This window comes from Vombatus ursinus, unplaced genomic scaffold (assembly GCF_900497805.2).
Source record: "Vombatus ursinus unplaced genomic scaffold, bare-nosed wombat genome assembly UNPS02006779.1, whole genome shotgun sequence".
In the NCBI taxonomy this organism is placed as follows: Eukaryota; Metazoa; Chordata; class Mammalia; order Diprotodontia; family Vombatidae; genus Vombatus; species Vombatus ursinus.
Genome location: NW_020946557.1, coordinates 2,515,466 through 2,538,995, shown reverse-complemented (window position 1 = coordinate 2,538,995; position 23,530 = coordinate 2,515,466). Strand labels below are relative to the sequence as shown.

Genomic DNA, 23,530 nt, shown 5'->3' with positions numbered 1-23,530 from the left:
TGAAGAATGTTTTCAAAGCCATTGTTAATTGAAATTTATTTATCTTTGAAGAAGACAATTTTGTTTTGCCTGGAAGAGAACTTGACCCAGAAAAAGTTGATTTCTGTGGCTTTTGAGTTTTAAACTAAGGTTGGGTGAGGTTTGCACTTAACAAAGCCCAAATTCTACCATATATACTTCATAAAGCAGTGGAAGGGTTTGATCACAATTACCAGAACTGATTTGGAAAATCACAGGGATTGTAATGATTCAGCACTAAAAGCATTTTGTAAGAGAAGAAAGTAACATTATTGTCTATCTTTAAAAAAGAGGTCCTTGGACATTTTCTGAAATATGAAATATGAATACCTTTACTAGCTTATGCACTGGGACTAAAAGTTAGCAATACATGTATCTAAGAGAAATCAGGAGGCATAAGATTTAAATTCTTTTAAAAAGATCTGCCTTTTTTTGTTAGTTGGATGCTATGAGAATAGATATGAATGGTCAAACACTGAGAACATTTGTCCTGCGATACTTTTTTTATTTTTAGTTTGATACTGTGAAATACTATGGGATGGGTACATCTATGAGTAGGACAGTTCCCTTTCTGAAACCAAAACAACTTTAATAAAAATTAAAATATGATATTTTAAAAGTAAAAAAAGGGCATATTTACAAATGTATAAAATGGAAAATCCCGCCCCTAATGTTTCCCCCTGATGTCTCAATATGGCAGGGACGTGACAGGGGCTCTTGAAAGCTGTAGGAGCAGAGCACAAACTCTAGAAGTTTCTATCATGTTTGGCAATATTTGACTATGGACCTGTCAATAAATGATATATTTATTGTCTGTGGACCAGATTGGCTATATTTTATGAAGTTTGATCACTAGAAGGTTGATCACCAGCTCATCTCCCAACGTCCCTGAGCACTAAGCTGTGTCACTGAGCCTCACCAGCTTACACATTAGCCTTCTGCTGTTTTTCATCCTTACTCTGGCTCTGCTTACCTCTATAGCTATTAGTTCCTGCCTGCCTATTCCCCTATGTATTTTAGAAACCCAGTCCTCTGCCAACAAGTTCTCCTTCATACTAGATCTCTTACTACGACACATTCTACCTCATTATATTAACTAAAGCCTATATTATTGTCTGAAGACTCAAAATTTCTATCTGGTCACTCCTTTTCCCACCTTTCTGATGTTGCTCATCAAGCTTGCAAGAGGAGTTGCCATACTTCTTACTGTTCATTGTCACTTTCAGATCCTTGCTCCAGTACTGCCTTCTCCTTTCACACTGCTGTTGTCTAACTATACCACTCTATGTCCATCCTTACTGTCCAACCTACTTGCTTATCACTCTCTCAGCTTTCTCTATGGTTTTGGGACCTTATTCATAGTTTTCCTCCCTACCCCTTCCTGTACCATCAACATTGAAGATATCCATATTGAAACAATGATTATCAGCATTATGATCCCACTAAAACCCTATCTTCACAGCTTCTTGAATTCTTCAACTTCTCAGATCCCAAACTTTGACCTAATTCCACCAACAACCAAGGTGTTCATATTGAGAACTTTTATGCCACTCAAAACTGCTCCAATTTCTAAAGCCTAAACATTGAATTTCCCACTTCTAACCACAATTCTTCCTCTCTATATACTTTAATAACTGATTATTGTCTTCTTTGTTAATGTTAGTTCCCCAAATGTTTCCTATTTTCCAAGTCTAACAACCCTTGACCAGTGTCATTGATTTGGATGCTATGGCATTAACATTAAATAGTGTTCACTCTTCCACTCTTGAATTCTTTGTCCCCTTGACTTTTCTCAATTCAGAATAATTGTGGCTCTTTACCTGTTACTCCTAAACATATGAGTGTTGGTGGAAGAAATCTCCAAACCTTACTGACTATTTGCACCATAAATTTATGTTCTGCAATATCAAATAAACCCATTAGGCAGAGGTTGTAATCACTACTCATGTTAAGTAGTTTGGAATTTTCCTGTAAATGAATTAATAAAAAAAAGCCTTTATTAATCATTTACTATATGCAAAGCACCATGCTTAGTGTCGTTGAGGTTATAAATTAAAAAAAAAAGAAATACAGTCCCCAATCTTAATGAGCTTATATTCCAATAAGGTAAGACTATATCTATAAGAGATTGATGGGAAAGAAAGAGTGTTTGGGCCTAGGAAATTACAGAGATTATGAATATGATCCACGGGCAATTGATTGACATACCCCTTCCAAGAACAGTAGTGTTAATTTGATTGATCTCTCAAAGCTTGAGAAGGAAAATGGGAGCAGAGGAAAAGGGAATAAAGTTATCTGGGTAAAAGCATGACATGAAAATAGTGTACTAAGGAGCGACAGTCAGTATTGCACAAGATTTAGCAACCACCACTGTAAAAAGAGGGCTTGGAATTCCATATTCTAAGGCAGAAGATATAGGCTAACAACCATGAATAACTTACCCAACAAAACTGAGTATAATTCTAAAGGGCTAGGAGTGAGGGTGGGGAATGGATTTTTAATAAAATAGAAGTCTTTTAAGCATTCCTGACTAAAACAAATACAGATTTCCATAGAAATTTTGAAATACAAATGCAGGAGCCTAAAGAAAAATAAAAATGTAGACATGAGCAAGCAATCATGAGACTAAGAAAAGATAAAACTTTTATATTGTAATACGGGGAGATAATAAACTTATACTCTTAGAACTCTGATATCAGAGGTCATAGAGAGAATATAAATAGAGCGTCTGGAAGTAATTTTGTTATGTTTTTATTGCTTTAAAAATACAGAGGGAATGAAAGAGGAGTACAGTTGAGGGGAGGGAAAGAGAGTAAGAATGGGAGAACTTATATAACTGGGGTAGATGAGTAGAAGTCTATGAAAATAAGAAAAGAGTAGGAGGGGCAGGTGACACTTGAAGAACTCATCTGAACTGGTCAAAGGAGAGAAGAACTTACAAATAGTTGGATACAAAAATACGTTTCATTCGATGGGTGATGATTTAAGGAATTTTTGGATCTTAAGCAAAACAAACTCTAAATGACAGCAGATTTCAAAGAGGGCCTTAGAAGAAAAGAAACAAAGGTTAAGAGTCTGTTATTGGGTTCTGGGAGAGGGAAAGTGTAGAGGAGCAGGGAGCAGAGGCAGATTACACAAAACTGATAATGAAATGTTTTTCCCCTCAGTATTTTTTTTATAAAGGGCAAGAAACAAAAAGAAAGAAAAGAATAAAAGAACAAGATGGAGAGAAATACACAATTAATAATCATAGCTAAGAATGAAAATGTTATGAACTCATACACAAAGTGGTAGAGAATAACAGAATGGATTAGAAAGCAGAATTCAGCAATATGTACAGAGAGTTGAAATAAGGGTCTGTGTCAAAACTTTCCATGCTTTGTATAAGTAGATGAAGTAAATAAGAAAAGCAGGAGTAGTTAGAATCATGACCTCATGCAGAGCAACAGCAAAAATAAACATTTAAATGAGATAAACTAGGAAACTGCATTTTACTGAAATATACCATAGACAATAAATCAATATCAATACAAAATATTATGCCCCAAATCACATAGAATCTAAATACCTAAATAAATAGTTAAATAAATTAAAAAGAGAAATAGATAGTAGAACTCTAATAGTAAAGGAATCTACATTTACCCCTCTCAGACTTCCATGAACCTAACCAAAAAAAAAAAAAAAAGATGTGAATAGGATTTTAGAAAAATCAATCAGTCTACAAGAATTTATTAAGCCTTACTACGTGCTGGGCACTGTGCTAAGCACTGGTCATACAAATATAAACAAAAAGAAAGACAGTCCCTGAATTCAAATGGCTTATGTTCTATTGGAGGAAAACGACATATAAAAGTGAGGGTGAGGGAAGTTGCCTCACTTAAGGGTTGGATGGGAGCCACCCTAAAGAAAATCCCCTGGAGATGAGTCAACAATGTAGCCTGGAAAGAGATGAAGACATCTTTGACTTGAACCTCCTTCTTAAATTGGAGGCTTGGGGAGGAAGCAGCCATTCAGAAGATAAGGTCTCGGGGAGGAGAACCCTTCCAATGGGAGAAGTAGTTTCCATAACATGGTAATGAAAATTCTGTGAAGATGAGAAAGTAGCATAGCCTGAAGAAGGATGAAGACATGAAGACATCTTTGACCTTGGCTTCCTCTTTAAATTGGATGTTAGTATCAGTCAATCTGAAGGTAAGGCTTCTGGCACTGAGAGTATGTCTAATGGGAGAGGTAGTTTAGGTGTGAAGTGAGTTTCCAGGGTAAAAGAACTGTCTATGTTACAGTAAAATTCTATGGTAAATAATGAAGTTTCTATGCTATGTAATTTCAGGTGCTGTCCTGGGGGAAAGAGGGGAACATTGTTCCCTTAAAGCTAAGCAGAGCAGCTGATGGAAAATGGATTTGCCAAGAAGATTGTGAGTCCTCTATAAAGAAAGCTTTGGGAGGAATTTAGTGCTCTTTCCTCTAGCCCTCCAATCAGAGAGGAGAGGCAACTGAGGGAGAGTTGACTCAAAACCTTAGTCATTCTTCATGGGGATGAGATTTCAAGTGATCAACTTATATTGATCAGCTTGTCCATATTAAATGCATCTTTTTGAGATCACAATGTAATAGAAATTATATTTGATAAAGGGCTGCTGAAGAAATGATTAAAATTAATTAGAAACTGATGTAATATCAAAGACTAGGTGTATCAAAAGAAAAATCATGGAAACAATAATTTCTTTAAATGTAAGGTTGAAACAGTATGCAAGAATTTTTGGGATCCATTCAGATCAACTATTAGGAGAAAAATTATGCCTTTAAATGAGACATTATAATAAAAGGGAAAGAACATATCATTGAATTAGACATATAACTCAAAAAAAGCTTAGAAAATAAACAAATTTTAAATTAAACCCCAATTAGCAAAATAGAAAACCTAACGAAAAAATCAAAGAAGAAATTAACAAAGTTGAGAACAGATAAACAATTGAATTAATAAATAAAACTAGAAGCTTTGAAAAAAAACAATAAAATGGATAAACTATTAGCTAACTTGGTACTAAAAATTTTAAAAGTTGAATTCACAAACACTGAAAAAGAAACAAGGATATTCAAATATAGTACTGAACTGTTTCAAGAAAAGGGAGCTAACCTGTCCCTTGATGTCTTTAAACAAAGTCTTGGTGATCATATATCAGATTAGGAGACAAGGACTGAGTCCAATATGTCATCTTCCAAACTCAGTCTTTCTACTGAAAAATCGTCCCAGGAAATGCACATAAAGTATGATTCCTATGTTTCTTTTCACAGAAGCCAGGGAATACAATGATAACTTAGAAAGGCAGCAAGAGAATGAGTCACAGTCACCATATATGTGATAAATAAAGAAAAAAAAACTTCAGACTTTAGTCAGACAAAAGAAAATGTGATACAGTGTGTTTAAGGAAGTTCTTTTTTTTTCCTGAGTGAAATAAATATAGAATTTCTTGATTGAAATTCAGAATTGAATCAGTTTGATACAACCCATATTGCATGAAAAAAAAACCTTATGAAGGTAATGAATGTGGGAAGGGCTTCTAGTTCAAAGGTTGCTGAATATCAAGGGTGGTTCAGTGGAAAGAGTGTTGGGTGTCTTCTCAGGAAGTCTCATCTTACAGAGTTCAAATCCAGCCTTAGACACAAGTTGTGTGACCCAGGGCAAGTCACTTAACCCTGTTTGTCTCAGTTTTCTTCTCTGTAAAATGAGCTGGAGAAGGAAATGGCAAACCATTCCAGTATCTTTCCCAAAAAAGCCCCACATGGGGTCACAAAGAGTCAGACACAATTGAACAACATCAGAGAGTTCATATTATAGAGACACTATGTCAACATAATCAGTGTGAAAAGGCTTTTGGCCAGTGATCAAGTCAGATCAAATCAAGAAGCATTTACATTCATGTGCCAAGCAAAGAAAGGCAAAACAAAACACAACACAACAACAACAAAACAAACAAACAAACAAACAAAACAGCCCTTGCTTTCAAAGAACTCATTCTAACTGGGGAATACAACATGCAAACAACTACCTACAGGCTAAATACATGTGGATAAATTGGAGATAATCATCAATGGTAGGAACCAAGATTAAATAAGGTTGGAGATTGGGCTTATAAAAATAGGATTTTGCTAAGACTTGAAGAATCCAGGAGTGAAAAGAAAGAGAGAATTCTAGGCATGTGCAATAGTCACAGCCAATGTGTTGAGCCAGGAGAAAGAATTGGTCACTGCTTATTCATCAGAAAATTCATATTATGGAGAAATAATGTCAGTTTATGATCTATGTCTCAAGTGTAACTACCATTTTCCCCAACAATTTAGCATGGTATCTTCTTCCTTCCTCCGTTTTTGTAGAATCTTTAACTTTCTACTAAGCTCAGCTCAGTGCCATCTCCCTGTTTCTATTTTTTTTTAATTCTCTCTTTCTGTCTTGTTCAAATGTCCTTATATGTTCTTATATGTGTATTTATTTTATTCTCCCAAGTAAGCCACCTGACATTTTTGTTTTTGTTTCTCTGACTATTACATCATTTTGTACATAGAAGTCAATTAATATATCTTTTTTGATTTGATATGAATAACAGCCTTCCAATTTATCCAGCTTCAATATATTTTGTAAGTTTTAATCTTCATGCATAATATTTATTTTCAACTTGGACTAGTTAATCAAGCTCCAAATGGTTATTAGGTGCTTATTATGTGCGAGGCACTGTGGTAGGCTCTGGAAAATCAGAGACAAAAGTGAAATTATTCTTGCTCTCAAAGAGCTAACATCTAATCTGGTATAAACAACATGTATGTATACAATTATGTGTAAAATAAACGTGAAACTTTTTGAGGCGGAGCAAGCTGTGGGAATCAAAAAGGCTTCATGGAGAAGATACAGTTGGTGCTGTGTTTTGAAGGAAACAAGTACAGATGAGGATGAAGTTCATTCTGAGCATTAGCTACAGCCAGTGCAAAGGTAAGTAGATTCTAGCTAGATAAAATGCTGCATATGAGAAACAAGCAGGACACTATATCTAGACTTTACACTACATGAAAGGTCAATAAATTTTGAAAGGTAGGTTGGGGCTAAGCAATGATTGTCTATAAACTTGAAATAAGGAAGTTTGTATTTGTGCCTAGAAGCAATAGTAAGCTGTCATTGTTTTAGTCATTTTCAGTCATGTCTGACTCTTTGTGAGCCTGTTTTGGGGTCTTCTTGACAAAGATATTGGAGTGGTTTACCATTTTCCCCTCTCCAGTTTATTTTATAGATAAGGACACTGAGGCAATCAAGGTTAAGTGACTTGCCAAGGGTCACTCAGCTAGTAAGTATCTGAGGTCACGTTGAACTCATGTCTTCTTGACTCCAGGCCAGAGCTCTATCCACTGTGCCACCTAGCTGCCCCAATAAAAGGCTACTGAAGTTCATTTAGAAAGAAAATGACATGGTCAAACTATTGCTTTTGTAATATCTCTTTGCCAGTTATATGCAAAATGGATCAGATGGGAAGAGTCTTGAGTCAGGGACATGAATTAGGAGACTATTGCAAGAGACCAGGTGGGAAGTAGGCCTGAATCATGGTGGCTGACTGAGTAGAGACATAGGAATAGATTTGAAAGATGTAGTGGAGATAGACTAATAATAGCTAGCATTTACACGGAGCTTTAAGGTTTGCAAAGCACTTTATAAATGTTACCTAATTTTATCCTCATAACTGCCCTGGGAAGGAGGTACTATTATTATTCTCCCCAGGTTATAGATGAGAAAACTGAGTCACAGAGAGGTTAAGTGACTTCTCCAAGGTCACCCAGATGATAAGTATCTGAGGCCAGATTTGAAGTAAGGTCTTTCTGACTCCAGGTGCAGCTCTCTATTCACCACATCACTATATCTGCATACACACACTCTGTTTATATTTAACACAAATTCAATGATCAATTATGAATTTAATCATGAATTTAATTAAATTATAGACTTTAGAATCATGCTACTGACTGCAATAATCTACAATATTGGAACATTTTCAGTTTAAATCTTTAACATCATATCCTACCAAACCATTATAATTAAAAGTGATTGAAGCTGACAACTTTTATACTATAGTACAGGGAAACTGCTTTGTAATGCTGCTGCTAGGGGATAGGTTGGGACTGTGCCATATAATGGCTTTTCTGAATTAATTGTTATGGTCACTGGTTAGATTGGACAAGCTACTAAACCTTTGTGATCTTTTGATTCCTCAGTCAATTTAACTGGATTCCATGTGAGTCTACTCAACCAACATTATAATCAAGTGGCAGCACTGTGACGTAATGAGGAAGGGGAAAAAGAAGGTAAAGTAAGGTCTAGACCTTGCCTTCATAGAGCTTATGGTCTATGTGAAGAAGGAATTGGACTAAATGTTCTGCAAGGTCTTTTACAAGATCTTTGAAAATGTATTTTTGATATACCAGTGTATATCTAAATCAGTGTAATAACATATCATCTTGTCTTGAAGTTCTGCTCCATTAAATGTTGTTAGTTCTATGAGTTGTTATACAAAGTTAATGAAGAAAGGGATTATTCATTTTTTTTGTCTCTGTATCTTCAACATCTATCAGTTCTTGACATGTTGTTGCTCAGTTGTTCCATCATGTCTAATTCTTTGTGACCCCATGGATCACAGAACACCGAAACTGTCCATGTGGTTTTCTTGGCAAAAATAATGGAGTGGCTTACCATTTCCTTTTCTAGTAGATTAAGGCAAACAAAGTTAAATGATTTATCCTTGGACATATAGCTAGTAAGTGTCCTAGGCTAGATTTGAACTCAGGTCTTTCTGACTCCAGGACCATCACACTATCCACAAAGCTACTTAGCTGCCTACTCATATCTGCTAGTCTGAAAAGAGAATGGAGTCCAAAATAGATCAGAGCTAAGGGAGATAACATGAGGATTCCCTTTATGGTACTATATGACAAAATGAATTAAAATCATCATCTTATGACCAGGCATTCAGCGAAATATTGCATAGTTATTAAAAAGGTAAAATAATCCTCAAAATGACACTTAAAATGCTATTTTAATACAATTAAATTATACTCCCTGTAAGTAGTCTTCAGGGTTAGAAATGGCCATAAAATTTAATGAAATAACACTTATATTTATCATGAATCAATCCAATGGAAGTTTAAATTAAAAAAGAAGGCAATATTTGGTATTTATAGAGTAAAAAATCACAGGCATGGCCTCTGAATATTCTATTGCAGAAGTTCAGTTCTTATTAGTAGCAATTTTTCTGTCACTGACTGATGACCACAGCAGAAAAAATTATTTAACAAATTCACAATTGTGTTTTTGTTAAAGTGACTTTTCTCAAAGCTGATTTTTCATTAAGATAGTCTGCTTTATAATGTATAAACTGGTTTTCTGGAATAAAAATTATATAATTCAAACACATTTGTGAAATGAATAATTTGTTTTATTTACTGAAGACTCATAATCCAGGCATAGCCTCTTACATAAACCAACAAGAGCTGAAGGTAGGAATTTAAGCCCCTGGGGGCCAGCATTGCAAACCACACAAGAGGCATATAGTAATAAAGGCTTGTTCAGTGGTGGGATAGGGGGATACCACCCTATTGAAGGAAACAGACACTTCAGGATACTGCAAGACCATGACTAGGGAAGGTAGCCACTCTCCTCAAAAAACATTTTTTTAAACATACTAAGCTTTTATTAATCAGGAAATAAATTTCCAGGGAAAAAGGAAGTTGATTTGTGGGCCATCTCTTATAAACTTGACAAGTACACCTCATTAAATTAATGAGATTACATGGAACTTTGCCTGAAGGGTACCTACATAGGGATAAAAACCATTCTGACTGGTTACCAGTGACTGGAGCTGCCTCAAATTTGTTTGGAGTCAGGGGTAACTGAAATGACTTATTGGAAGTGCCACTCCTTCCATGGCATAATTTTTCTTGAAAATTAAATGCCATGAGAGTCATTGCAATGTCATGGATACAGAAGTGAGTTCAAATCCCATCTCTGACACATCCTGACTGTAGGATACAAGGAAAGTAATTTAAACCTGTCAGTACCCCTAGGCAGTTAATTTTTTCACATGTTTTATTTATTTTTATTCTGAACTTAACCAATCAAATAAAATGAACATTTTAACATAAGCAGTAGAACAGAAGAGGGTTGTACATGAAGCTGCATCCCTACTTTGTAGATCTTGCTCCAGTCAACTCTCTGAGACCGTAAGTTGAAGGACAGATGTTAATTTTTATTAGCTTCCATCCCACAAATTACCAGTTTAATCATAGGTCCAATTCAAAACAACTTACCAAAACAAACAAACAAATACAAATACAAAAAACAACACCAATGACAAAACTTTAAATTCTAAGGTAAGTTGTTTTGCCTTAATACCTGGCTTCCAAGAAATCTAATTAGGGAACTTAGGTGTTGGGCAATGAATATGGAGGGGTAACTCATATTTAAAAGATAAATACCTTTGATGAGAGTGGCATAAAGGGATCTGAAGCCACTCAATCTCTCCAAAATCTTTAAATTGTTTATTATAAAAAGTCAGAAGGGATGTCAAGGATTGTCTAGGGCAGGAGTTTTTAAGTTTTTTGTATGTCACAGAGCTCTTCAGGAGTTTCATGAAGGCTACAAATGTTTTCTTTCTTTCTCCCCCCCCCCACCTTGGCTAGGCAATGGGATTAAGTGACTTGCCCAGGGTCACTCAGCTAGTAAGTGTCAAGTGTCTGAGGCAAGATTTGAACTCAGGACCTCCTGACTCCAAGCCCGGTGCTCTATCCACTATATCACCTAGCTTCCCCTACAAATGTTTTCTAAATATATAAAATAAAATATATGGAATCAGGAAGGAAACTGGGACTGGAGGGAGGGAAAGTAGTCTGCCTGTGGTCCTAGAAGAAGTCTCTTTTAGCCCTTACAGAAAATCAGACCAAATTTATATGGATTCAAATGGAGCTCAAATCTGGAAGCGACCCTTAGAGAACACTTCATGTTATCAATCCCCTATTTTTCAGAGGAAATGGAAACCCAGAGTGTTAAAGTAGAAATGGGAACACAGTTTCCTGATTACACAAACTTTTTTGCAGGTTGTTGAAATTTGGCCTTTTTTAGGGGCACTGGTCCTTACAGAGCAGAGGCCTTTGACTTTAGATAATTACCTGAGCATACAGAAGGGACTACTTGGTAGGAGCTTCCTAGCCTTTTCCCCCACACCAAGGAAACCTAATGTCCTTAAAAAGGAGGTGGTAGAGACATTAGCAGAAAGCCTGCCTAGCTCCTATTCTACCTAATCCCTCCCAAAGGACATTCTATTCACCTTTTTTCTTGGAGTATACTGTCCTTTGAGATATCAGAGAACTTCCCAGACCAATCTATAAGTCTCCTATAGAGCTCCAGAAATGCTGCTCATATTATCTTATGAGACAACCAGGGATACTTACACTTGACCTAATTTCTGCCTCCAGGCTTAGAGAAAGTTTGAGAAACCAAAAATAGCAAAACTTTAAGGTAAAGATAAGGTCTATGGGGTGGGGAGGCAGAGCCTTTAGTCATATTCATGTTTATTTTTTTTTCTTTTTATTTATTTATTTTAACCATTCATTTTATTTTTTAAACATTCATTTTAAAAAAAATGAGGTCTAAATTATCTTCTCCTCCCCTTCCTGTCTCCTACACATTAAGCAGGTGAGCAATATATCAATTATATATGGGAAGTCATGCAAAACATATTTCTGTATTAACCACGTTGTGGAAAAAAGACACAATAAAAAAAAAAGAAACGTTTAAAAAGTGAAAAAGTTATGTTTCAATCTGCATTCAGAGTTCATCAGTTCTTTCTCTAGAGGTGGATAGCACTTTCATCATGAGTCCTTTGGAATTATCTTGGATCATTGTCTTGACCAGAGTAGCTAAGTCTTTCACATTTGGTCATTGTTAAAATATTGCTGTTACTATGTACAATGTTTCCCAGTTCTACTCACTTCACTTTGACTAAGTTTATATAAGACTCCCCAGGTTTTTCTGCTCATCATTTCTTACATCACAATAGTATTTCATCACAACTGTATACCTAAACTTGTTCAGCCATTCCCTGATTGATAGGCATCCCCTCAATTTCCAATTCTTTGTCAACACAATGAAGAACTGCTATAAATAATATTGTACAACTAGGTCTTTTTCCCTTTTCTTTGATCTCTTTGGGTTAGAGGCCTAGCTGTGGTATTGCTGGGTCAAAGGGAATGCACAGTTTTATAAATCTTTGAGTATAGGTCCAGAATGTTCTCCAGAATGATTAGACCAAGTCACAACTCCACCAAGACTGCATTAGTGTCCCTATTTTCCCACATCCCCTCCAGCATTTGTCATTTTCCTTTTCTTGTTCTGTTAGCCAATCTGATAGTTGTGAGGTGATACCTCAGAACTGTTTTAATTTACATTTTTCTATCAATAGTGATTTAGACCACTGGACAAATCCAGCCCTTGTACAAAGCCATAATCATGTTGCCCAAATTATATCTCTGCTTTTCAAGAAGAGGTCCTCACAAACTTCCTTTAATAGTTAACTAAAACAACTATAATTGAGCCAAGTCAATTCATCAAGCATGTATTAAGTGCTTAGTAAGTAACAGGTATAGTGGCAAATTGGAGATGGAATGATCTATGAGAAAAATAGAAAGGATGACAGTCTTGCTGTACTGTGGAATATATAGAAGGGATTTAAATGTAAGAAGACTAGACAAGTAGGAAGGGCCCAGGTTATGAAGTATTTTAAAAGCTAAACAGCTTGCCGTGGGCTGTGTTTTGCTTCTTTTTGTATCCCTATTACTTAGCATGGCACCTGGCAAATAGTAGGTATTTAATAAATGTTACTGACATGACTGACTTCAGGTTGAGTGCTCTATCCACTGTGCCAGCTAGCTGTGAGGTAGTAGAGAGGGAGAAGAGAGTAGCACTCAGGACAGAGCCTTTGGGAACACCCACAGTTAACAAGCACGGCCTGGAAGAAGATTAGGCTTACGAGACTGAATCAGAGAGCTAGTAGGAAACTCAGGAGAAAGCAGTGTCATAAAAAGCTACAAAGAAGAGAGCAGCAAGGAGAAAAAGGTGATCAACGGTGCCAAGGGCTTTAAAGAGGTTGAGGATGCATATTAGGAGAAGAAAAGGCAGTTTTAGATTTGGAAATTAAGAGATCATTGTTAATTTAGGAGAATGCTATTTCAGCTGAATGACAAGGTTAGAAGCCAGACTGCAAATAGTTTAGAAAAGAGTGTGGAAGCACTGAAGACAGAGAGGTGGAAGCACTGATAGTGGATACATACGAATATTTTGGGGGTAAATAATCATGGAGAGTAGGACACAACTGAACAAAACAAAAAAAATTTAGAAGTGGTAACTGATACGTATTTTTAGCTATTTGTTAGTTGTAGTTGGAACTCTCCTTCAGGATGCTCCAAAGTGAATTACCACATGTTGTCAAGTCTGGGCTTTAAATTGACCACACCATATCAGGGCTTCATCTATTCCATCCCTCCCCTGCCCCCAAAATATGATAATTAAGCTATTCTTGGACCACAAGGGCTCCACCCTTAAAAGTACTTTGAACTCCTTTTCTAATTATATCCTACTTAATACTCTCGGCTTCTGTGGGATGCTCTTTCTGAAATGTAAATTTGCTTACAATGGCCCTGCTACTATGTAAAAACAGAATGTATATTTATGAGCTTAGTCATAGCTCTTGGGGAGAAAGGTTACCCTTGATGTTTTACACACACACACACACATACATGTTAATATTAATATAATGTGTCTAGATCTCTATATACCATATTAATATCTTATACTTTTATATTACTTTGCATTTAAGTGCTTTTCTCATAAGAATGCATTCAAGTGGGTAGTACAAATATTTAGTCCCAGTAGATAAGTGAGGAAATAGATGCAGAGAATTTAAGGGAATGAGCATCAGAACTGGATTTGAAACCAGGCCTTCTGAATCTAAGCACTTTGCTCTTCTACTATAATCTATGTCTGTCTAGAATACTTTATTAAATATGTTGCTCTTGGTTCCATTACTGAATTGCTTAAGTGGTTTTTGGACATATAAAAAAATCATCTGCTTATGTGCCCAGATTCAGAGATAAGTTTGAAATGTATGTCTTTTGTTGAGGGGAAAATAATATTAATTTGCATAAGTCCTATTAAGACAATAAACTATAATTTATGTTTGGAATATGTTTCTTCTGTCTAGCCATCCATCACAGTAACTACAATACAAGAGACTGGCTGAGTCTTCTAGAGGAAAAAAAAAAGGAAACTGATTTCTAGTCTGAAGACTGAGAAATACCAGTTTGACTAGTCACCTTTGGATGGTTGCTAACCTATTGGAGTTTTATTGGACCATTTTCACATTTTAATTATTTGAAAACTTTCCTAAGAAATTAAAAATCTAGCAAATGGAAACATAACTTTACTCCAAACAAATGATTAACCCATCTCTCTTCTTCTGGTCATTCCACAAGACTTTTCTCTAAATGTTGAGAGGGAAAAAAAGATAAAAGTAGAGTCTTTTGACATAAATATATCAGGTCTTATGGCCAACTTAATTCTAATGAACAGAAACAATACAGCTGTGAAGAATATTAATTAAATCTGTTCCTTTCAGTTTGCATTTTCATTTAAATGGAAAAAGTCTACTACTAATACTAATAAAAAAGTAATTGAATGACTAAAACAATGTCCTTGTCAAATATCTGAAATGACTAATTGGTACTCCAATGGGAATTTAGGTTAAAAAGAAATGTCAAACAGACAGTATATGTACATGTGAGGAGTAGTTATCTAGAAAAGGATAAAGTTTAGAACAGTTCAATTTTCTGTTATTTTATTTTTTTAAAAGATGAACATATTTTTTGCTGATTATTAATTTTCAAATGACTCTTCTTATCTTAGAGCAATTTGGAATTATGCCTAAAGAGTTATTAAACTACCTGTACCCTTTGACTCAGCAATACCACTACTTGGTCTATTTCTGAAGATTAATAATTAGGGAAAAAAAGAAAAGAACCTATATGTTCTAAAATGTTTGTAATGGTTCTCTTTGTGGTGTTAAAGAACTGGAAATTGCAGAGTGCCCATCAATTGGGGAATGGCTGAACAAGTTGTGGTATATGAATGTAATGGAATACTGTTGTGCTATAAGAAATGATGAGCTCAATGATTTTAGAAACAAACATGGAAAGGTTTGCACAAAATAATGAAGACTGAAATGAGCAGAACCAAGGGAACAATGTATACACTAACAGCAAGATTGTTTTAAGAATAACTATGAGTGGGGCAGCTAGGTGGCACAGTGGATAGAGTACCAGCCCTGGATTCAGGAGGACCTGAGTTCAAATCTGACCTTAGACACATAACACTTACTAGCTGTGTGACCCTGGGCAAGTCATTTAACCCCATTGCCTAGCCAAAGAAAAAAATAACTATGAGCAAATAAGTTATTTTGACTATTATAAATGCCCAAATTAACTATAAAGTACATATGAAGAAAGACACTATCTGCATCTAGAGAAAGAACTGATAAGTAGAAGCATGTATAGAATAATTTTACATATATACACATTGTATATATACAATACACATATGTATACATATGTGTATGTGTATATATGTATATAGGTGTGTATGGATATATGTATGAGTGTATACGTACATACATACACACATATTTGTGCTTAATGGTAGCCATCTCTAGGAGGGAGAGAGAAGAAAAAACATTTACATGGTAATTTTGTTGTATATTTCAAAGGAATAGCAAGTTGTGAATAGTGGATTTTCAGTTTCATATGCAATTATTCTTAAGTTACCTAGACTGGATGTATAATTGCCACACATGGACCCAATCACAATATTGCTTTACAAAGAAGTTTTGGTTTGTTCCGTTTCTGACCTGGAATGGTTCACTCGTCTGTAAGGAGCCTGGTGTTGCCTTGCTTGCAGAAGCTCACCATATTGGAAGCAGACTTAGTGAGGACAGTAGGTTAGCTTTTACCCTCAGAATCCCCAATCTCAAGTGATACACTTGCCACAGCCTCCCTGGTAGTAGAGATGACAGGTGTGTGCTACCACCCCTGACCATGCACAGATTTTATCTGTGACACATGAATTGAATGAATAGATAGAGCTTTGTTGAGAAATATGTTTAAAATCACTAAATCAGTTTTCCATTTTCAGAAACTGGTTTCAGAAAGAGCCAAAATCAATTAATTGACCAAGTGAACATATAATTCCCTGAAAGTTATCCTTGCTTGACCCCTCACCATTTTTAAAGCAATATAACCTATGAATTAAGTAAAGTGCATCCATTTTGAATTTGAAAACATATTATAGTTCAACCATTTGAATGTAATGAAAATGTTATGACATAAAGTGACTGATTTAGTTTAGAGGGTTATATTGCATTTCTTCATTTGGAATAAACTAGTACATCTAACATACATTTGTTTAACATGTATTTATTAAGCAACTCTTGTGTTCTGGGCCCTGTACTAGGTGCTGAGGATTCAAAGACCAAAAAAATGTCCCCTGCCTTCAAGGAGCTTTCATTTTATTGTGGGGAAGGGTGAGATAATATGCACACAGATAAATAAATACAAAATATATACAAAGTAAATAAAACAACATGGCTAAAGGCACTAAAATACATGAATTTTAACTAGAATACTACTAATTTAGTGGTTGTTCTCTGTTATTCTTACCAATCCTACCCTCAACGTCCTATTAATGCTGGGACTAAGGACTTCTTGGCTGGATTGGGAGCTGTCTAAAGCAGTAAAAATAACAGCCACAAAGTTCTCATAACTTTGCCATAACCAGTGGTTTGAGTGTTCAGAGCCAAGAACAGGGGTATATGCCCTAGAGCTCTACAGGAGATGAGGATTACATGAGACCTGCAGTCATTCAAGTTTGAGGAACAAGAAAGAGATAGGTGGTCTGGGTCTTATGCAGAAATGCCAAATACTAAGACCTGAGGAGGTGTCAAGTTTGTACAGAATTAAACACATTTTGGAACACTTGGCTTTCGCAGGTGCACGTATTTTCTTTTATTGCTGGCTTAAAGATTGGACTGACCTTGCCTGTCAGTTTCCCCTAAATTAATGGCAATTCTGTCACAGCTGATGCCACAATTCTTGGAGGAAACAGCTGTCTCAAATGAACCACAGATATGTTCTGCCTTTAGAGAAAGTCTCATTTATTGTATATCACAAGTAGACAACTGTCATGTGCTATTAATTATTTCAGTATCTAGGCATTGGGGAGGAGGGAGACGAAGCCTCTCCTGGAGGAAAGTGTTTGAGTCTCAATCAAGATCTAAATAAGTATATGGGAAACTAAAAACAAGACTGGTTTGGGAAATTGAACTTCTCTGAAGTACCAGAATACAAAGGAGAAGGAAGCTAGATAGAGAAGTAGAGATTCAAAGCCACTAAAAATGGTACTGGCATAACAAGGAAAGACACAGGGAGTTCATACATTTAGGTTTCTTTGAATTATCCAGGATTTTCAATGCATTGGCTTCTTTATCCAAGCTGCATGCATCCTCCATGCCTGACCTGCTCTGATCTGGAGGCATGGTTCTCAGGCTGCCATAACTCCACCTGTCTTAGCCATGTCAGAAAGGCTTGGGTGTGGATATCACCGCTCACTTACACATATATAGAAATATCAGGCATGGCTCATGTTTGCAGAGCTGTCTCAATAAGTTCTATGCCGAAATAGTTGACCTAATTTGTATTTTTTTTCCCAGTTTCAAGTGTATTTGGATGATTTCAGTTGAATGGAAGATTATAAGAATTATATGATCTACAAGGACTTTTTTTTAACTTTCTCAATTGCAAAGTATAGCTACAGAATGGTTACATTTTTATGGTGCATTTTGTTACTCTATAATACCACCTCATATTTGTAAAGACGTAATTTACCAGCACTAAATGAACTTTTGAACTTTAGAAGTTTCAATATTAATTGATAAAATAGTTAACACAAAGATTTCTATTTAAATCTAAGGAAATGTAGCTATCCCCATATACCCAAACATCTCACAAGACCCAATCTCAAATGATTTCTACTCTGAAAAATCTCAAGGAGTGGTACATGTGTTAAACCTCAAAAGGCCATGTGACCTGCTCAAGTCTGTAAAATTCAGGAGGAAATCTCTAGAGAAGAGGTTTTGTTAAAAGATTTCCAGTATTTCCTGCATCTGGCTGAGTGGAAACAGTACCCAAAACAGCTTTTTTACAAGTATTTCAACATGGCTAGGAAAAAGAGATGCACAAAGTCTAAGTTTAAAACAATGGGAGAAAAAAAAGACTGAGTTATTTTTTACTTCAAAAAATGCATTGGTAAAACTTTGTTCCTATAACAGTGAAAATTTTATTTTGTGTATCATTTGAATTTATATAATTACCACAAACATAGATAATAAAAGCTAATATTTTGTTAAATGAGTAAAGTTTAACAAATAGCAGCATGTGACTGCAGGGATAATATTGTGGGTTTAGAGGTCTTCTGAATGTTTCCTTCTCTTATACTGCCCTATCAAGCATACCCAGATGAATCAGAAACCTTGCCTCATCCTCTTTTCCTCATCTACCTCTTTGTCCTATTAAATTAAATGGAATAAATATTAATTAAGTTTGCTACATATAAGTTGGGAAAGGCTTATTACCAGAGAGGTGACCACTAGATGATGAATATTTCTATCATAGCAACTCATTAAACCATACACTAAGGTATATTTAATTCAACAAAACATTAGATGTTTTCTGTGAGCCTAACAATTATGCTATACAATGGGATTACAAAGATGAAATGAAATGATTAGCTACCTCTGTTCTACTGGAATAATAGAATTATTATTCTGGAAGGGGCTGGTGTGACTGGGCCTCTTTAGCCAGGGCTAAGTTATCTTTCTGCTGTTCAGCATCATTTTAATATGTCTAATGGTTTTGAAAGTTGAAGTCTTCCTTGTAGATTGTCATTTTTGCTATTCAGTCTTTTTTTTTTTTTTTTTGGTGAGGCAATCGGGATTAAGTGACTTGCCCAAGGTCACACAGCTAGTACGTGTCAAGTATTTGGTCTGAGAGCGGATTTGAACTCAGGTCCTCCTGACTTCAGGGCCGGTGCTCTATCCACTGTGCCACCTAGCTGCCCCACTATTCGGTCTTTTTTCAGTTTTGTCTAACTCTTTGTGACCCCATTTGGGGTTTTCTTGACAAAGATACTGGAGTGATTTGCCATTTCCTTCTCCAGCTAATTTTACAGATGAGGAAACTGAGGCAAACAGGATTAAGTGACATGCCCAGGGTCACATAGCTAGTAAGTGTCCAAGGCTAGATTTGAACTCAGGTCTTCCAGACTCTAGGTGGGTCACTCTATCCACTGCATTACCTAGTTGCCCCTTCCTCATAGATATGAGGAAAGCTGATGGCCATTGTAGTTACTTGTTACAGTATAGTACTTCTGGTCTGGTGAAGGAATTTAAAGACATTGATATGACTTCAGAACTACACATACACACAGACACATGCATACACACACGTGTGCATGTGCATGTGCGTGTGTGTGTGTGTGGTATATATATCTATATAGATATATATATATACATATATATATATCTATATAGATATATATACCTGCTTCTAAGCCACTAATTAATCTGGCTGACTAAATGATGGCAGGGCATCTAAGTGCTATAGTGGATAGACAGTCAGGCCTGGAGTTAGGAAGATTCATCTTCCTTGGCTCAAATCCTGCCTCAGAGCCTTACTAGCTGGGTGACTCTGAGCAAGAAATTTAACCCTATTTGCCTCATGGGGTCATGAAGAGTCAGATATGACTGAACACAACTGACATCAACTGATACTCATCTTGGAAAGACCAAAGATGGATCTTCAATGGTAATAGTACTAGAAAGACACTCTTCATTGCTCAGATTTAACCCTTAAAATCTGAAAGGTTGTAGGAACAGACCACAATAAAATGGTCCAATGTAAGCAAGAGTTGGAAAAGTACTTCAAAAACCTGAGATGCCTATGAATTTAATCATCATGGTAGAGCATTATTACTGCCCTCTAAAATGGTATATTTTTCAAACAAAAATTTTTTTTGGCAAGTTCCTCAGTGACATTACAATGAAACCTGCACTTTGACATCATTAGGATTGTACACATATACAAAACCAAAATATTGGAGTTAGAGGCATAAAATACTTTTAAAAGTGTCTGCAACAACATTTATATTGAACATCTAGACTTTACAACATAAATAGAGTATAAGCAAGGACTTGCTTCGTATACTTTTAATAAAATGTCTGAAATGTGAATTTCAAGGCAATATAAGTTAATGAAAGTTATCCTCATAAACATTTCTCACCTTTCACAAAGTAATCATTGATTTCATGTGATTTTTTTAAAGTTAAATACAAATTCTTATCTGTTCTTTGCCAGATTTTTTATTTGAAATATTCCTTTAAATTAAAGATATAATTGAAAAATGAAAACAATTCCTGACCTCAAAGAGCTTATATTCTACTGGAAGAGGTGGTGAAGAGAAGTAAACAGATAAGTAAGTACAATGTATATTTAATCATGTTGTGGAAGGAGTGCCCATGCCAAAATCATTGCTTTTTAAAAATTTTTAAACATTATCTAATTTTTCATTTTAATTAATTTAATATTTAAATTTAAAAATTTTTATTACTTACAAGACACAAGCCATAAAACATAAACACAAACATAACACATAAAACAGTCACTAAGAATAAGGAATTGGCTCTCTTCAAGAAGCTTCATAATTTCGTATACTGTTTTTGGAAGGAAGGGGAGATGGAAAAATGCATTTGCCTTATTTTTAGTTAGTAATGGCCCCAAGTTGACCACTCTTGGGAATGTGTGTGTGGGTCTGAATGTGTATATGAGGAAATGGAGTCAATCTGAAAATAAATTTGCAATATGTTTCATTTAAACCTAGAAAATTATTTGCTAAAGGTTCAAGACAACTATGAAGCAACTAGGTGACTCAGTAGATAGATCACTGGACCCAGAGTCACAGAAGATGAGTTCAAATACAGCATTGGACATTAACTGTGTGACCCTGAGCAAATCGGTTTTTAATCTGTCTGCTTCAGTTTCTTTATCTGTAAAATGAAAGTAAAAATATCACCTAGTAGAGGATGTTATGAGGATAACCTGAACTATGTTGGTAAAGTTCTTTGCAAACCTTATTATGAATAATCACAGCAACACGCAATTATATAATACTTATGTGCCAGGCACCACGCTAAGCGCTTTTAATAAATATCTCATTCTAACCCAGAAAAAAAAAAAACCCTGGCAAGTAGGTGCTATTATTATCTTTAACAGTTAAGGAAATTAAGGTAAATAAAGGTTAAATGATTTGCCCAAGGTAACACAGCTAGTAAAGATCTGAAGCCAGATTTCAACTCAGGTTTTCTGACTCTAGGCCAGAGAATTCTATCCATCATTCCATCTAGCTGCCTCAATTATTGTTAGATATCTTTGTTTCTTTTTTATATTATGTTATGTCATATCATATTACATATCATATCTATAGCATATCATATTATACTACATTATATATTATATATTACATTACATTATATAATTGTTGTATTTGTTATTTTCATTTAGGCTGTGTCTAAATGGAACTTCATCATCTAAATGAGAGGAAAAAAAATCTGTAGCCATCTAGTTAATGTCTATTGTCCAGATTATCTGTAAATGAGTTGATGACAGCATAACCACAGAGAATTATCCATTGGTATTTTTTCTCTGTGTGATACCTCTTAGCTAGCTTGTTTCTTAGTTCTGGACTCCAGATATGAGTTTCAGCCATCTTTTAACGCTGATTACCTAGTCTTTTTGTTCTGTGAGAGTGTCTAGATATTCCTATACTCTCTTTCCTAGGCTTCCAGCCTGAGGTCCTGATCACAATTACTCATTCTCACTCCCCCTTTCTCTCTACCTCTTCCATTCCCAGAACTAACATGGCAAACTTTCTTAGACTTAACTTTATTATGCATTTCTCCACTTGTTCTAATCACTGAGACTCTTCAGCCTGGCCTATCAATTTGAATTCCTGGTATTAGCCTGGTTCTCCTTTCATATGTTTATCCCTCCCTGGTTCTGGAATACATTAACATATTCTGTGCTAGCTGTCACACATCTCAACCTATAGGGTTTTACTAACACTTTCTAACACCTGGGTTTTGCCTCCTTGACTGCCTCAACTAAAGTTCCAATAAACCCCATCTGTCTGCCTCATCTAATTGTTGGCCAATTTATGGATATGATAGCACTTGAGAAGTACAGGCAACAAAGGAAGCAACCAAAATAGTGCCAGAGATAGGATGGACATGAGTGGAGATGGAAGGGAAACATGGAAATTGAATGGAAAAAGCACCAAACAAAATGTAATAGAATTGTTCAAACGGTGGTGGTCATTGAAGAAACCTATTATTCCCATCATTTGTTGTTGTTTTTTTTTAATGTTACTGTTATATGGCTTTTACCTTCCATTATTCCAAAGAATGATCAAGTAATTGAGCTTCTAATTCTAATTCTAAACAATTTCTTTATTGTCATATATTGGGTAAAATGACAAGCTTCTGACATTGTTAGATGACTCTTTCCTAATCTGGAAAATGCTTCCTTCTTCCAGGTTTAGTAGTTGAAGCTGGGGTTGTTTGATTTACTACAACCATTGCTACTTCTGCTGCTACTATTATTAAGTGGTATTCATATAGTATAGTGGATAGAAGGCTCACATGGAGGGAGAAAGATGTATTCAGATCTCAACTCTGACACATTAGTTGTGTCGACTATAAGCTAGTCTAAGGATATGTTGGTAAATGTTTAACAACCAACTCTCCAAAATATAATCTTAATCTGCATTATTAACATTGTTTCTATCACTTTCTTGTCTAGGCAGTCAACAAATCAGTAAATCAAGCCGTGGTTTGTAGAATTTCTCAAGTTGTAAATGCTCACACTGAAAATTTAACAATTGGCTTGAAGAGCCAGTTCAAGCTGACCCCACAACACCACTATGCAAGTTGCAAACTCTCTGAGTTTTAGGCACCTTGCTATGGCCTGTCTACTAATCTAAAGGTGATTTGTAATATGCATCCATTTCTAATACACTGAAATCATAAGTCCTTAACATATTGTCTTATTTCTATGCTTCTTAGATCCATGATTTCACCACCAATGCATAATCCAACCTATCTTTGCAACTCTCTCTTTGATTTCATAAATTGCAAAAGATAATAATTATCATTTAGTTGACCATTGTCTGATGATGAACCTCCCAGAACTCAGCTAGCCAAGTCCTTAGGTGATGCTCAATGCTTAACTGTCAGAGCTACACTCAGAGTTCTTCCAGATTATTAGAATT

The 23,530-nt window shown here is 35.5% G+C and overlaps 1 long non-coding RNA gene across 1 annotated transcript; it reads left to right on the top strand.

Annotated features, from left to right (window-relative positions):
* Positions 1-4,046: 4,046 nt before the first annotated feature.
* LOC114033097 lies at positions 4,047-8,483 on the top strand. The gene is made up of 3 exons (XR_003567921.1): positions 4,047-4,209; positions 4,349-4,433; positions 8,272-8,483. It is a non-coding gene; the product is annotated as an uncharacterized LOC114033097 (long non-coding RNA).
* Positions 8,484-23,530: the final 15,047 nt, after the last annotated feature.